This window comes from Engystomops pustulosus, chromosome 7, assembly GCF_040894005.1.
Source record: "Engystomops pustulosus chromosome 7, aEngPut4.maternal, whole genome shotgun sequence".
NCBI lineage: Eukaryota > Metazoa > Chordata > Amphibia > Anura > Leptodactylidae > Engystomops > Engystomops pustulosus.
In genome coordinates, this window is record NC_092417.1 from 150,668,160 (window position 1) to 150,682,839 (window position 14,680).

The 14,680-nt window shown below is 45.1% G+C and overlaps 3 protein-coding genes across 3 annotated transcripts in view; all 3 read right to left on the reverse strand.

Annotated features, from left to right (window-relative positions):
* LOC140071023 (3-galactosyl-N-acetylglucosaminide 4-alpha-L-fucosyltransferase FUT3-like) overlaps positions 1-14,066 on the reverse strand; it is a 393,606-nt gene extending 379,540 nt beyond the window's left edge. The window contains exon 1 of the mRNA XM_072118239.1: positions 13,980-14,066. The gene's annotated coding sequence lies outside the window, so the exon portion shown is untranslated. The remainder of the gene's footprint in view (positions 1-13,979) is intronic.
* Positions 1-14,080, reverse strand: part of LOC140071022 (3-galactosyl-N-acetylglucosaminide 4-alpha-L-fucosyltransferase FUT3-like) — a 68,015-nt gene extending 53,935 nt beyond the window's left edge. The window contains exon 1 of the mRNA XM_072118237.1: positions 13,980-14,080. The gene's annotated coding sequence lies outside the window, so the exon portion shown is untranslated. The remainder of the gene's footprint in view (positions 1-13,979) is intronic.
* The window catches only part of LOC140071025 (4-galactosyl-N-acetylglucosaminide 3-alpha-L-fucosyltransferase FUT6-like), a 75,979-nt gene extending 61,865 nt beyond the window's left edge, over positions 1-14,114 (reverse strand). Inside the window, exon 1 of the mRNA XM_072118240.1 lies at positions 13,980-14,114. The gene's annotated coding sequence lies outside the window, so the exon portion shown is untranslated. The remainder of the gene's footprint in view (positions 1-13,979) is intronic.
* Positions 14,115-14,680: the final 566 nt, after the last annotated feature.

The following is a 14,680-nucleotide window of genomic DNA, read 5'->3' on the forward strand; positions in this document are numbered from 1 at the left end:
ACTGTGTATTTGGGTCTGGGCTTCCCGGGCCGTACCAGGCAGACATGGGGCATGCCCCGACTTCAGCCTATGGCAGAGCCAGGGAACAATAAATTCCCTGCTCTGCCATTAGACCGTCTGAGGTAAACCAAGATGGTGGCGCCATGCCGCTGGTGCCGACGCAGTTTGGGACATCACTGTGCCTATGCAGAGAGTGACGTCAATGCGCTTCCTGTCGGCAGGATGCCGCCGTCTTTGTACACTTCCATGGGACAACGCGAGGGAAGAATATGAGGTCGGCGCCCCCACTGGGGGAACAGGGGAAGGTAATTTTATTATTTTACCTTGGACTGTATATAGGTTTTATAGGGGGATTGTATATAGTTAGTTATTACAGGTGTTTAAAGTTACAATAGGGGGACTGTATATAGTTAGTTATTATAGGGGGGTACATAGTTATTATGGGAGTATATAGTTCTTATAGGGTGAATGTATATAGTTAATGCTGGGGGACTGTATATAGGTACTGTTGGGGGGCATATAGTGATTACTGGGGGGGCTGTATGTAGTTATTGCTGGGGGGGCTGTATACATAGAATACTGGGGGGCTGTATATAGTTGTTGTTAGGGGCTGTATATAGTGATTACTAGGGCCTGTATATAATGATTGCTGAGGAAGCTGTAAATAGTGATTGCTGGGGGACTGTATATAGTTATTGTTAGGGGGCTGTATATATTAGTTACTGGGGGCTGTATATATTTATTGTTGGGGGTTAAATAGTGATTACTGGGGGCTATATATAGTTACTGCTGGGGAGGCTGTATATAGTGATTACTGGGGGGCTGTATATAGTGATTACTGGGGGGATGTATATAGTGATTGCTTGGGAACTGTATATACTTATTGCTGGGTGGTTGTATATAGTGAATACTGGGGGCTGTATATACTGATTACTGGGAGCTGCATATAGTGATTGCTGGGGGGCTCTATATAGTGATTGCTTGGAGGGCTGTATATAGTTATTGCTGGGTGGTTGTGTATAGTGAATGCTGGGGGGTTCTATATAATGACTACTTGGAGCTGTATATAGTGATTGCTGGGGGGCTGTATATAGTGATTGCTGGGGGGTTTTATATAGTGATTACTGGGGAGCTGTATATAGTGCTTGCTGGGGGGTTGTATATAGCGATTACTGGGGGCTGTATATAATGATTGCTCTGGGGTTGTGTATAGTGATTACTGGGGGCTGTAAATAGTGATTACTGGGGGATATATATAGTGATTACCGGGGGAGCTGTATATAGTGATCACTGTGGCTGTCTACAGTGATTACTGGGGGATTGTGTATAGAAGATGCTAGGGGGCTGTATATAGTGATTATTTGGGGCGGTATACAGTGATTGCTGGGGGTTGTATATAGTGATTACTGGGGCTGCATATAGTTATTGTTGGAGGCTGTATAAATATATTACTTGGGGCTGTATATAGTGAATATTAGGAGCTGTGTATAGTTATTACTGGGGAGGCTATATAAAGTTATTGCTGGGGCCAGTATATAGTGGTTGCTCTACCCTGTCTAGACTATATTCAATGGGGGCCCCCACTAGTTGTTCCACCAGGGGCCCCCACCAACCTTAATCCAACTCTGATTTCCTCTGTAAGCATGCCTGGCTGGACATGTGACTCTGCAATATAAGACCAGAGTCACATGTCCAGACACTGTTAAACATAGGAGATTGAGCTAGGAAGAGTTTGTTGCTTGTCATAGGGTCAGTCAGATAGGCAAGGACTTCTAAAAAAAATCAGCAATTTCCCTTTTCAGGGCACTTAGATACAGAGAGGAGGCTGTTCTTATAAGAGACAGGTGGAAATCTGAAATAGTTGCTTTGTTTAGGGCACTCTTAAAAACTGCATTAGGCTACTCAAAGGCTTCTGTAGTCCAGGGATATTCTTACTGATTATAGAGAATTATACTACAATACTTGTAAAGACCAGACAGGAATATTATTGTCTGTGTATAGTTTTCAGCTTGAATAAAATCCTAAATCATCAATCATACCTTGATTGTAAAGTTGCTCCTGTCAGTGAATAGCATCCAGTAATACTTTGATTGTAAGTAACATTGCTCCTATCTGTGAATAGCACGCACTAATACGTACATCACACAGTTGCTCTCCTAAGTAAATAGCACGCACTAATATGTACATCATACAGGTGCTCTCCTCAGTAAATAGCATGCACTAATACGTAGATCATACAGGTGCTCTTCTCAGTGGATAGCGTAGTCTAATACATAGACCATAAAGGTGCTGTTGTCAGTGAATAGAACACGCTAATATGTAGATCATAAAGGTGCTGTTGTCAGTGAATAGAACACACTAACATGTAGATCATAGAGGTGCTGTTGTCAGTGAATAGTGTACCCTAATAGGTAGATCATACAGGTGCTCTTCTCAGTGAATTGCACACACTAATGCATTTATCACAAACTTGCTGTTGTTAGTGAATAGCGTTCATTAATACATAGATGATAAATATGCTGTTGTCAATAAATAGCAAGCACTAATACATAGATCATAAAGCTGCTGTTGTCAGTGAATAGCACACTAAAACATAGATAATAAAGTTGCTCTTCTCATTGAACAGCATGCACTAATAAAGCTGATGTCATCTTTTTTTTTTCTTTAGAATTATAGAAAATACATTTCAACTATGTTCCTTGGTAAAAAAAAAAAAATGCTATACTTAATAACTAGAGATGAGCGAGCACTAAAATGCTCGGGTACTCGTTATTCGAGACGAACTTTTCCTGATGCTCGAGTGCTCGTCTCGAATAACGAGCCGAAAAATTAGCCTGACACAGCTCTTTTGATAAGGGGACGACATGTGGAGGCAGCCATGGAGATGACTTCCATGATTAAGAGCGACAGTATGGGGCATTCATATTGCGCTGCTATGATTGCAACTTCAGGTCTCCAGCATGGCGGCGACAGATGGGCCGAGTTCCACTATGTATCTGGTGAAACACCTGAAAATTCTGCCTGACACAGCTCGTTTGATGAGGGGATGATGTGCTGCATATCCTCTCGTGCTCCAGCGTCTGGGGTATAGAGAGTTGAAATGAGACATTGGTGGACGCTGTGGAGGATAGTGGAGGCAAAATGGACAGGAAACAGCAGGGGCAGCATGCATGGATGCCTCTGAGGCTGCCTAATCTTGGGATGGAGCTGGCGGTCCACTGCCAGGCGAGATTTCGCCTGTTCAAGCCCCTGTCTCTCGGCTCCTCCCCACCCAAAATGGGCCTGGGGGCCAGAAGCGTTTACTTTGAAAAAATTATAATTTTCAAAGCAGGCCGGGTCGTTTGAATATTTCACCTAGGAATAATGGAATAGTATAGTAGCTCTTTTTTTAATTGTTTTTTCGGAAATGGTTCCATGATTAAGAGCGACAGTATGGGGCATCCATATTGCGCTGCTCTGATTGCAACTTCAGGTCTCCAGCATGGCGGCGACAGATGGGCCGAGTTCCACTATGTATCTGGTGAAACACCTGAAAATTCTGCCTGACACAGCTCGTTTGATAAGGGGACGATGTATGGTGCTGCAGTTAAAACTATTTTAGTTGGATCTTGAGATGGAGCTGGCGCTCCGCTGCCAGGCGAGCTTTCGCCAATCCAAGCCCCTGTCTCTAGGCTACTCCCCAAACAGCACTTCTAAGAACCTTTTGTATAAGATCAAGTGTAGTAGCGTTCTTATAAGTTTGGGATATGGCGGGTGAGGGGAATGTAAACAGATGCGCAAGAAGCGCTGAAATAATATCGGTAAATGATAAAAGTTTGCCAGTATATTTTGTGGATTACACAGCAGGGTGGCGACAAAGTTAACACGTTTGATGTGGAATCCATGAAAACAACCCAAAATTCTGCCTGACACAGCTTGTTTGATAAGGGGACCATGTATGGAGTCAGGGAACTAGTAGTAGATTAAAGGTACTGCAGTTAAAACTATGTTAGTTGGATCTTGAAATAAGTTTTCAAACCAGAGGAGCAGGTAGGTGGTCCTCCAGAAAAATTAAATAAATTGAGTGCCTGTATGTGGCAGTCCAAAAAAGTTTTCAAACCAGAGGAGCAGGTAGTTGGTCCTCCGGAAAAATTAAATAGATTGAGTGCCTGTATGTGGCACTCCCAAAAATTGCTTAAAACAGAGGACCGGGTAGGTGGCCCTCCAGAAAAATTAAATACATAGAGTACTATAGCTAGAGCCAGTTGGCCCTGGCAAAAAAATAGCCAGTTTCCTCTGCTTTAGTGTACAAAGAGGAGGAGAAGGAGGACAATGAGGAGGAGGAGTGCATACATTATTCAGGTTGAGCTTCTTTCACCTGGTGGAGAATGAAAATCCGGAGAAATCCAGGCTTTATTCATCTTGATAAGCGCCAGCCTGTCAGTGCTGTCAGTCGACAGGCGTGTACGCTTATCGGTGATGATGCCACCAGCTGCACTGAAAACTCGCTCGGACAACACGCGAGCGGCAGGGCAGGCAAGAACCTCCAAGGCATACAGCGCCAGTTCGTGCCACATGTCCAGCTTTGAAACCCAGTAGTTGTAGGGAGCTGTGTGATCATTTAGGACGATGGTATGGTCAGCTACGTACTCCCTCACCATCTTTCTGTAAAGATCAGCCCTACTCTGCCGAGACTGGGGACAGGTGACAGTGTCTTGCTGGGGTGACATAAAACTGGCAAAGGCCTTGTAAAGCGTACCCCTGCCAGTGCTGGAAAAGCTGCCTGCTTGCCTACTCTCCCTTGCTACTTGTCCCGCAGCTAGCGCTGTCAGAAGGGAAATACTGTTTCAGCTTGTGCACCAGGGCCTGCTGGTATTCACGCATTCTCACACTCCTTTCCTCTCCAGGGATGAGAGTGGAAAGATTTTGCTTGTACCGTGGGTCCAGGAGAGTGAATACCCAGTAATCGGTGCTGGAATAAATTCATTGAACGCGAGGGTCACGGGATAGGCAGCCTAGCATGAAATCTGCAATATGCGCCAGAGTCCCAACGCACAAGAATTCACTCCCCTCACTGGCCTGACTGCCTATTTCCTCCTCCTCCAACTCCTCTTCTTCTGCCCATACACGCTGAACAGTGAAGGACTGAACAATGGTCCCCTCTTGTGTCTCACCAACATTCTCCTCCTCTTCCTCCTCATCCTCCTCCACCTCCTCCGATATGCGCTGAGAAACAGACCTAAGGGTGCTTTGGCTATCAACAAGGGAATCTTCTTCCCCCGTCTCTTGTGACGAGCGCAAAGCTTCCGACTTCATGCTGACCAGAGAGTTTTTCAACAGGCCAAGCCGCGGGATGGTGAGGCTGATGATGGCGGCATCGCCACTGACCATCTGTGTTGACTCCTCAAAGTTACTCAGCACCTGACAGATATCAGACATCCACGTCCACTCTTCATTGTAGACTTGAGGAAGCTGACTGACCTGACTACCAGTTCTGGTGGAAGTTGACATCTGGCAGTCTACAATCGCTCTGCGCTGCTTGTAAACTCTGGATAACATGGTAAATGTTGAATTCCACCTCGTGGGCACGTTGCACAACAGTCGGTGAGCGGGCAGTTGGAGGCGGCGCTGCGCTGCCCTGAGAGTGGCAGCATCTGTGCTGGACTTCCTGAAATGCACACAGATGCGGCGCACCTTCGTGAGCAAATCAGACAGATTGGGGTATGTCTTGAGAAAATGCTGAACTATGAGATTTAACACATGGGCCAAGCATGGCACATCTGTCAGTCTGCCGAGTTGCAGAGCCGCCACCAGGTTACGGCCGTTGTCACACACAACCATGCCTGGCTTCAGGTTCAGCGGTGCCAGCCACAGATCGGTCTGCGCCGTAATGCCCTGTAATAGCTCTTGGGCGGTGTGCCTTTTATTGCTTAGGCTCAGCAGTTTGAGCACCGCCTGCTGTCGCTTAGCGACGGCACTGCTGCTGTGCCTAGAGCTACCGACTGATGGCGCCATGCCCACGGATAGTAATTCAGAGGAGGAGGTGGAGGAGGGGTGGGAGGAGGAGGAGGCATAGTAGGCCTTTGAGACCTGGACCGAGGTAGGCCCTGCAATCCTCGGCGTCGGCAGTATATGACCAGCCCCAGGGTCAGACTCGGTCCCAGCCTCCACCAAGTTAACTCAATGTGCCTTCAGCGATTTATAGTGGCCCTGCCCGGCAGCACTCGTGGTGGACCTTGTCAGAAACGGCGTTGGTCAGGGCACGGATGATGTTCTCTGACACGTGCTTGTGCAGGGCTGGGACGGCACATCGGGAAAAGTAGTGGCGGCTGGGGACCGAATACCGAGGGGCGGCCGCCGCCATGAGGTTTCGAAAGGCCTCGGTCTCTACCAGCCTATTGGGCAGCATCTCCAGGCTAAGCAACTTGGAGATGTGGACATTGAGGGCTTGGGCGTGTGGGTGGGTTGCGCTATACTTCCTTTTGTGCTCCAGCGTCTGGGGTATGGAGAGCTGAACGCTGGTGGATGCTGTGGAGGATCGTGGAGGCGAAGATGGGGTTGAGGTGTTTGGGCCGGGGTCCTGGGCAGGGGGCTGACTAGCAGATGACACAGGGTTAGGAGCAGTGGTGTGCCCGGCCGGAGGAGAACGGGCTTGGTGCCATTGAGTGGGATGTTTAGCATTCATATGCCTGCGCATACTGGTGGTAGTTAAGCTAGTAGTTGTGGAACCCCTGCTGATCCTGGTTTGGCACAGGTAGCACACCACAGTCCGTCGGTCATCCGGTGTTTCTTTAAAGAACCTCCAGACTTCTGAAAATCTAGCCCTCGCCACGGGAGCTTGACTACGGGAAACATTTGGTGCTTTTGCACCAGCTCTGGCCCTGCCTCTCCATCTGGCCCCACCACTGCCTCTTCCAACCTGTTCTGCTATAGGACTCGCCTCCGTCTCAGAAGCACTGTGTTCACCCGGCCTATCAACCCAGCTTGGGTCTGTCACCTTATCATCCTCCGATCCCTCAGTCTGCTCCCCCCTCGGACTTCCTGCCCTGACAACAACTTCACCACTGTCTGACAACCGTGTCTCCTCATCGTCCGACACACTTCTTCTACTACGTCAATAATGTCATCATCACTCACAGACTGCGACCGGTGGAAAACCTGGGCATCGAAAAATAGCTCAGCAGCAACCGGACAAGTGGTTTGTGACTGTGGGAAGGGTCCAGAAAACAGTTCCTCAGAGTATGCCGGTTCAAATGCAAAATTTTGCTGGGAGGGGGCAGACTGGGGGGAAGGAGGCTGAGGTGGAGGAGCTGGAGGAGTGCTGATTTCGGTGACATGGGTGGACTGCGTGGAAGACTGACTGGTGGACAAATGGCTAGAAGCATTGTCCGCAATCCACGACATCACCTCTTCGCACTGTTCTGGCCTCAACAGTGCTCTACCACGAGTCCCAGTAACTTGAGACATGATAAACCTAGGGAGTGTAGCTCTGCGGCGTTCCCCTGTTCCCTCATCAGCAGGTGGTGTCTCACCCCGCCCAGGACCGCGGCCTCTGACCCCTGCAGTAGATGGACGCCCACGTCCACGCCCTCGTCCTCTACCCCTAGCCCTCGGGTTAAACATTTTCCAAATTAAAGTGTAAACTTTAATTTTTATTTTTTTTTTGTGTTTATTTTTTTTTATTTTTATTTTTTTTAAACAAAACGATGCTATCCTATTGCTATGGCTAGTTTGTAACCTACACTGACAGCACACAACTGGATTTTGTGCTGTGCCTGATGACTTTGAGTTATAAAAAGAAATAAAGGTAAAAAAAAATAAATCAGCAGACTCTGCCTAATTCAAATCAAACCCCTAATAAATTGTCCCACTTTGGTGTTTGAGGTGGATATGCGTGTCACTAAGAGCTAAACACAACGGTCGCAAGTCTCCCAGCAAATTCTTCACAATATGGTACTAGCTGCACTACTAATGCCAGCAAGCCCAGCCACAAGCAAACAAAAAAAAGGAAAATATAACGCTATTGTTGGCCTAAGTAAGCCGTTGGGGTTCTCCTATGGCTATTTTCTAGCCTACACTGAAAGCACACTGCTTTGCAAGATTACTTTGAGCTATAAAAAGAAATAAAGGTAAAAAAAAAAAAAATCAGCAGACTCTGCCTAATTCAAATCAAACCCCTAATAAATTGTCCCACTTCGGTGTTTAAGGTGGATATTTGTGTCACTAAGAGCTATGAATACACGTGGTGTGTTCAAATGATAAAGCACTCACGGTGTGCACCACCTATTAGCGTAAACTCAGAAAAGAAGAAGGGAGGGGAATGTGTAGGAGAAAGAAAAAGTTGTGAGTGTAATAAAAATTAACTTTTATTATTATGTTAAAATCTAGAGTCTGTACTCTTATTTAATGTAAATAGCCTAACAAGCGTGGCAGGAGTATCGTTACCAAGCTGTTGCCCCAGCCACAAATTGTGCAGAATAACTCCTAGGGATGTAGATACAGGTGGGAGTCCCCTTATAATTTCTTTAATCCCTCCTGTGAAATAACTGGATCCCACTTAAATTCAGTAGTGGGAGTCTAGGACAGTGCTGTATGATTCTCTCTTAATGAGAGATCTTGAGGAACCTTTGTTGCTGCCCAGTGCGACACCGCTGTGTGCATGTGTCAGCTGGTAAGTATGAGGAGATCGCGGTGGAGCGCTACACCGCGTCTCCTCTCTTCTAGCACTGCACAGCTTGTCTTGTCTCAGGTAACGTGCATGCACGATACCGAGACTGACAGTAGGTCCTAGTGTGATCTTAGACAGCGATCTCACTGTATGTAAGTATCGCTACTGCATCTGTCCCTCTATTATTCTTTCCCTAGGTTGTAGCTGCGGGCATAGATTGTGTCCTGACACGTGTTTTGCCGAGTCTCCCCGGCTTCTTCTAGGGGCAGGGGCGGCCGGGTTCGGGCGCCTTTTATTTCCAAATCTAGGCAAGCCTGGTGGACTAAGAACACGCTTCAACAATATCTTTCTCAAAATTTAATATCTAGGGGTTTGAGAGTGTCTCTCTTCCCAAACTATGAACTTAGAAATTCTGAATTGAAACAGAGATGGGAGGCAACACTGACTGATTGTTCTCGGTCACTCATGCATATCCTAATAGAAGACGAGACACTATATAAGTGGGACACTAAAGTGACCAATCCCCTTCCAACTAAAAGGAGAATTAGATGACCACTACAGGGAAATAGGGAGACAGGTTCAGAATTTAGTGACTCCTCCACCTGTGACACAGAAGTAGAGACTGATACCCCCAATACAAGTGACAATCAACCTCACGCAACTAACAGTACCGGGACAAGACCTAATAGTCAGCCCCTTTTTTTACGGGACAGACAAAAATGGGGATATGGAAACAGGGGGACACAAGCACAGACTTGGAATGCACGAGGGAGAAAGAAATAAAAATTGAGTCTGAACAGTCAGATGGCAGCATGCAAATAATTAATCTTTCACGACATGTTTTGACAGGGGCTCAAACCTCTGTCCTAAAGAAAGGGTTTAATTTTTGCATTACGACACCCCTAAAGAAATTTGAATTTATAAAAGACCTGCACCTATTCGGGAAAAAACTGTTTTACAAAAAAATGTTCCTGAACAAGGAAACAGAACATAATTTGGAGACCCATATCCACCCCCCTAATTCCATATAGGATGAGGAAATTGTTCGCATCCTTGAAGAAATAGCAGGGGATGACATCTCCACCACTGGGGTGGAACCCTCTGTTGAACCACAGGAAATCAGGAATACCCCAAACCCTAAATTGAAATCCAAATCAAAGACAATGCCCTCCTTTGAGTCATGCCCCCCAATAAAAATCTTTGTTGAAATGGTCTCTAGAGATATAGAGAGACTGGATAACCGCAGTTATGATTCTAATATCACCAACAAAGAACGTCAAGCCCTAGAGGAACTAAAAAAATGGGATGACGTCATATTTAAACAATCGGACAAAGGGGGGAACATAGCGATCTGGCCACAGGAAGCCTACATTAAAGAAGCAAAAAGGCAACTGCTTAATAAACAATGTTACAAACATCTATGGAGTGATCCCATGAAGGATTTCTTAATAAAATACCAAAACCTCCTGACTAAAGGGTGGGAAAGCAGAGCCATTTCTTCTCAGGAGAGGGACTTTCTCTCGGTCAGGCACCCAAGAGTGGCAACATTTTATATGTTGCCAAAAGTACACAAGGACCTTCATGTGCCACCAGAGAGGCCCATTGTGTCTGGTATTGGGTGTCTGACCGAGAAACTGAGTCGATGGTTGGATAATGAACTAAGACATTATGTTCTAAATCTGTCTTCGTTCACAAGGGACACTATGCAGATTCTTAAAGACCTGGATGGGGTACGCCTAGAACAAGAGGAGATACTTGTGACAGTAGACGTCGAAAGTCTATACACAAGTATAGGACACCAGGTGGGCTGCAATGCTGTAAAGTACTTCCTGGAACGCTATAATGATAAGTGTATGGCATGCCAAGTGCTGGTGAGAAAGACAATGTTTGAGGATAAAGATGGTCACAGATACAATATCCAGGAACATATCACCTGTTCCTCTCCAGGAGTTTCGTTCTCCAATGTCCCTATAACCTACTGTATGTGGGGAAAACTATCCGAGAAATGAGAACTAGGGTGAGAGAACATCTATTTTCAATCAGAAATTTTGACAGGATGCAGAGAGAAGCTCTAAAACAAAACAAACCATTCCAGCCAACCCCCATTGCAGAACATTTTAAAAAATGTCATAATTGCAATCCTAAAGGTTTGAAAGGCTGGGCGATTACCCGGATTACATTGGGAATCAGGGGCGGAGACTTAGACAACATGCTTCTCCAAAAAGAAAGCCTATGGATATACAGAATGGGAAGCCTTAAGCCCGGGTCTGAATGACAATTTTGGATTTGGGTGTTTTCTATAGAATTTTTACTGCAATTCTTACAGAGTTGTTACACACCCCATGTCCAAAATTGATACTTCGGGGGTCCCAGATCCTAGCACATGCTATAATCAAGTTTAACCGGGATCTCCCACCATTCTGCAAGAATGACATTAATTATGAACAGAGGAATCCACTCTTTATCTCCTTAATTATCTTTACGGAACAAAACCTATTCTATTCAAATATTTATCATGATTACTTTATATTACTACCACATCTACTTATCCATTCTCTAACTGCTGACGTTCTCACAAATAACAATATTAATGATTAACCATCATATTCTAAATAAAGAAACATCTTACTTTATAAACAAATATATATGTTTGTGATAAATAACTGGCCATTTTTGTCGTTTCTAATAACGTAGGGTGTAAATTCTCCTCATTGTTTATTATTCTAGCAATATCGATCAAACTTTGTTGTAAGCACATTTAAAAACACATGAATCAATAAGTGCAAATGCACTCTCGATACAATGTTGCATCCCACTAGATTGATAGTGGTCTTGCATTGGCTAATCAAGCTGTCACTCCTAGATTTGGAAATAAAAGGCGCCCGAACCCGGCCGCCCCCGCCCCTAGAAGAAGCCAGGGAGACTCGGCGAAACACGTGTTGGGACACAATCTATGCCCGCAGCTACAACCTAGGGAAAGAATAATAGAGGGACAGATGCAGTAGCGATACTTACATACAGTGAGATCGCTGTCTAAGATCACACTAGGACCTACTGTCAGTCTCGGTATCGTGCATGCACGTTACCTGAGACAAGACAAGCTGTGCAGTGCTAGAAGAGAGGAGACGCGGTGTAGCGCTCCACTGCGATCTCCTCATACTTACCAGCTGACACATGCACACAGCGGTGTCGCGCTGGGCAGCAACAAAGGTTCCTCAAGATCTCTCATTAAGAGAGAATCATACAGCACTGTCCTAGACTCCCACTACTGAATTTAAGTGGGATCCAGTTATTTCACAGGAGGGATTAAAGAAATTATAAGGGGACTCCCACCTGTATCTACATCCCTAGGAGTTATTCTGCACAATTTGTGGCTGGGGCAACAGCTTGGCAACGATACTCCTGCCACGCTTGTTAGGCTATTTACATTAAATAAGAGTACAGACTCTAGATTTTAACATAATAATAAAAGTTAATTTTTATTACACTCACAACTTTTTCTTTCTCCTACACATTCCCCTCCCTTCTTCTTTTCTGAGATGTCACTAAGAGCTAAACACAACGGTAGCAAGTCTCCCTGCAAATTACTCACAATATGGTACTAGCTGCACTACTAATGGCAGCAAGCCCAGCCACAGGCAAACCAAAAAAAAGTAAAATAAAACGTTATTGTAGCCCTAAGAAGGACTGTTGGGTTCTTGTAGACTCACTCCTGCCTAACACTATTCTAATAGAACACCCTAACGCTTTCCCTGACCAGCAGCAGCTCTCTCCCTAGCGGCATCCAGACACAGAATGATCCGAGCAGCGCGGGCAGGGGCTAGTCTATTCCAGGGTCACCTGATCTGGCCAGCCAACCACTGCTATCGATGTGTAAGGGTACCACGTCATGCTGGGTGGAGTGCAGAGTCTCCTGGCTTGTGATTGGCTCTGTTTCTGGCCGCCAAAAATCACAACGGCGGGAGACGCCATTTTCTCGAGCGGGCAAAGTATTCGTCCGAGCAACGAGCAGTTTCGAGTACGCTAATGCTCGACCGAGCATCAAGCTCGGACGAGTATGTTCACTCATCTCTATTAATAACCAAAGTTTCAACATCACAAATATAGTAAATGCACTATATAGATTAGTTACAAATCTTTATTAAATTATAAAGGACATGATTACAACATAGACATCAGTAAAAAAAAAAAGCCAAACAAATTAAAAAGATGTGTGTCACAGTACATGTTATCCGTTACCCTACCCTTCTAGTATGATATTCAATATTATCGTGATAGGTATGGTATGAACTCATGAACATATGAACACATGGGGGATTATATGTTATAGAAAGTCAATATTAATTACAAGACATATTGCACAAGGGACCGATGAATAATACTATACTGTATACTGTACATATACACAAGTACTCAATCATAGTGATATGAAATCTATCTATATTGCACTAAACCCAGTCGCAAATATAAATATATAGTGGAACATTAATAAATATCCTAAAAATTAATATCCTATCAATAATGTAAATATGCATGAAATTAAATATCTGGTGAAAAAACGTGATACCCAAGTAAAAATGAAGGTGAACACACGTAAAAAAATAAAAAGTGATAGTAGCATATTAATATGGTAACATGTTGTAGAAATAATAAATGATGACAAAAAATGTATTGTAGTAGTATCATCATAAGATGAAAAAAAAGCTGGGGCGTGGTTTGGCCGCTGCGGAACCCCCAGAGGAGCGGGGACAACGGGGAGGAAGCGGGGAACCAGAGACCCTGCGAGAAAAGACATCTGCCACTACTTCCCAGCAGACACGCCACGCTGCAAAGATGGTGCCGCGAGAAAGAGCTCTGCGCAGCACAAACAAACGGTAAGCCCGCTAGCTACCAACTCCTGAGCCGACCCCAAAAGGAACAGCAGGCTAGCGCCGATTACCTTTGAAGTCCCTAACAGGTGGAGCACAGGCTCAGGGGCGCCCACACCACCGGCACTCTCATCCCCTGCACAGGCAGACAACGAATGCAGCATGCCACCGCTGCTCCTACAATCAAACAGCAGCTCTTATAATTCATCTTCCTCACCACAGAATATGTTGGGAGATTTACTAGAGGACTCTCGCTCTCCATTCAGTAGCCCAGCAAAACAAAGGGCAAAACATCATGTAGATCATCCTACAGATTCAAACAGCACCTCCAAGATTGGGGGAAATGAGCTATCCTCCTCACAAGATAGCTTTGCTACTTTGCAAACATCTGATAAATTAGTATCTGAAAACACCCTTAAAATTATGCTAGAAGCCTTGAGAACCTCTTTGCAAAGAGACATTACCTCATTAGTCCAGCCGCTACAAGCTTCTGTACAAGAACTGGGCGACAGGGTGTCTCACTCGGAAGAAAAACTTGTCTCTTTTGTAAATGCGCACAACGATCTTGTGGACTCACATAACAGCGTAGAAAGCACGGTTGCAGCCATCCAGGCAAAGATAATCGACTCAGAGGATAGTGACAGGCGCAATAACATCAAGTTCAGAGGAATTCTTGAAATAGTGCCAAACAACCACCTCAAAACTTATGTTCAACAATTAACCAAAGTATTGCTACCTGAATTAGCAGAATACGAATTCAGCGAGTGCCCAAGCCTCCCAACCTTCCAGAGACTGTACCTAGAGATGTTCTAGCTAGGTTCACTTTCTACCATGTGAAAGAACAACTCTTATCCCAATCTAGGAAAATGCAATCTCTCCCTGCACCCTATGAGGCAGTAAAAATTTTCACTGATTTGTCCGCGGCGACACTCCAAACAAGACGAAAATTCCAACCCATTACATCTATCCTAAGGGAAAAAGAAATCCCATGCAGATGGGGCTTCCCCACGAAGATTCTCGTGAAATAGCAAAATTCCATAGTCCATTGAGAAATAAGAGCACCATTATGCCCCCTAAGAATACATCACGCAAATCGACAGGAGCAGGGTCTCCGAAAGAAAAAGGGAACCCTGGTAAAGGGGAAAATATAGTGAAAATAGATAAA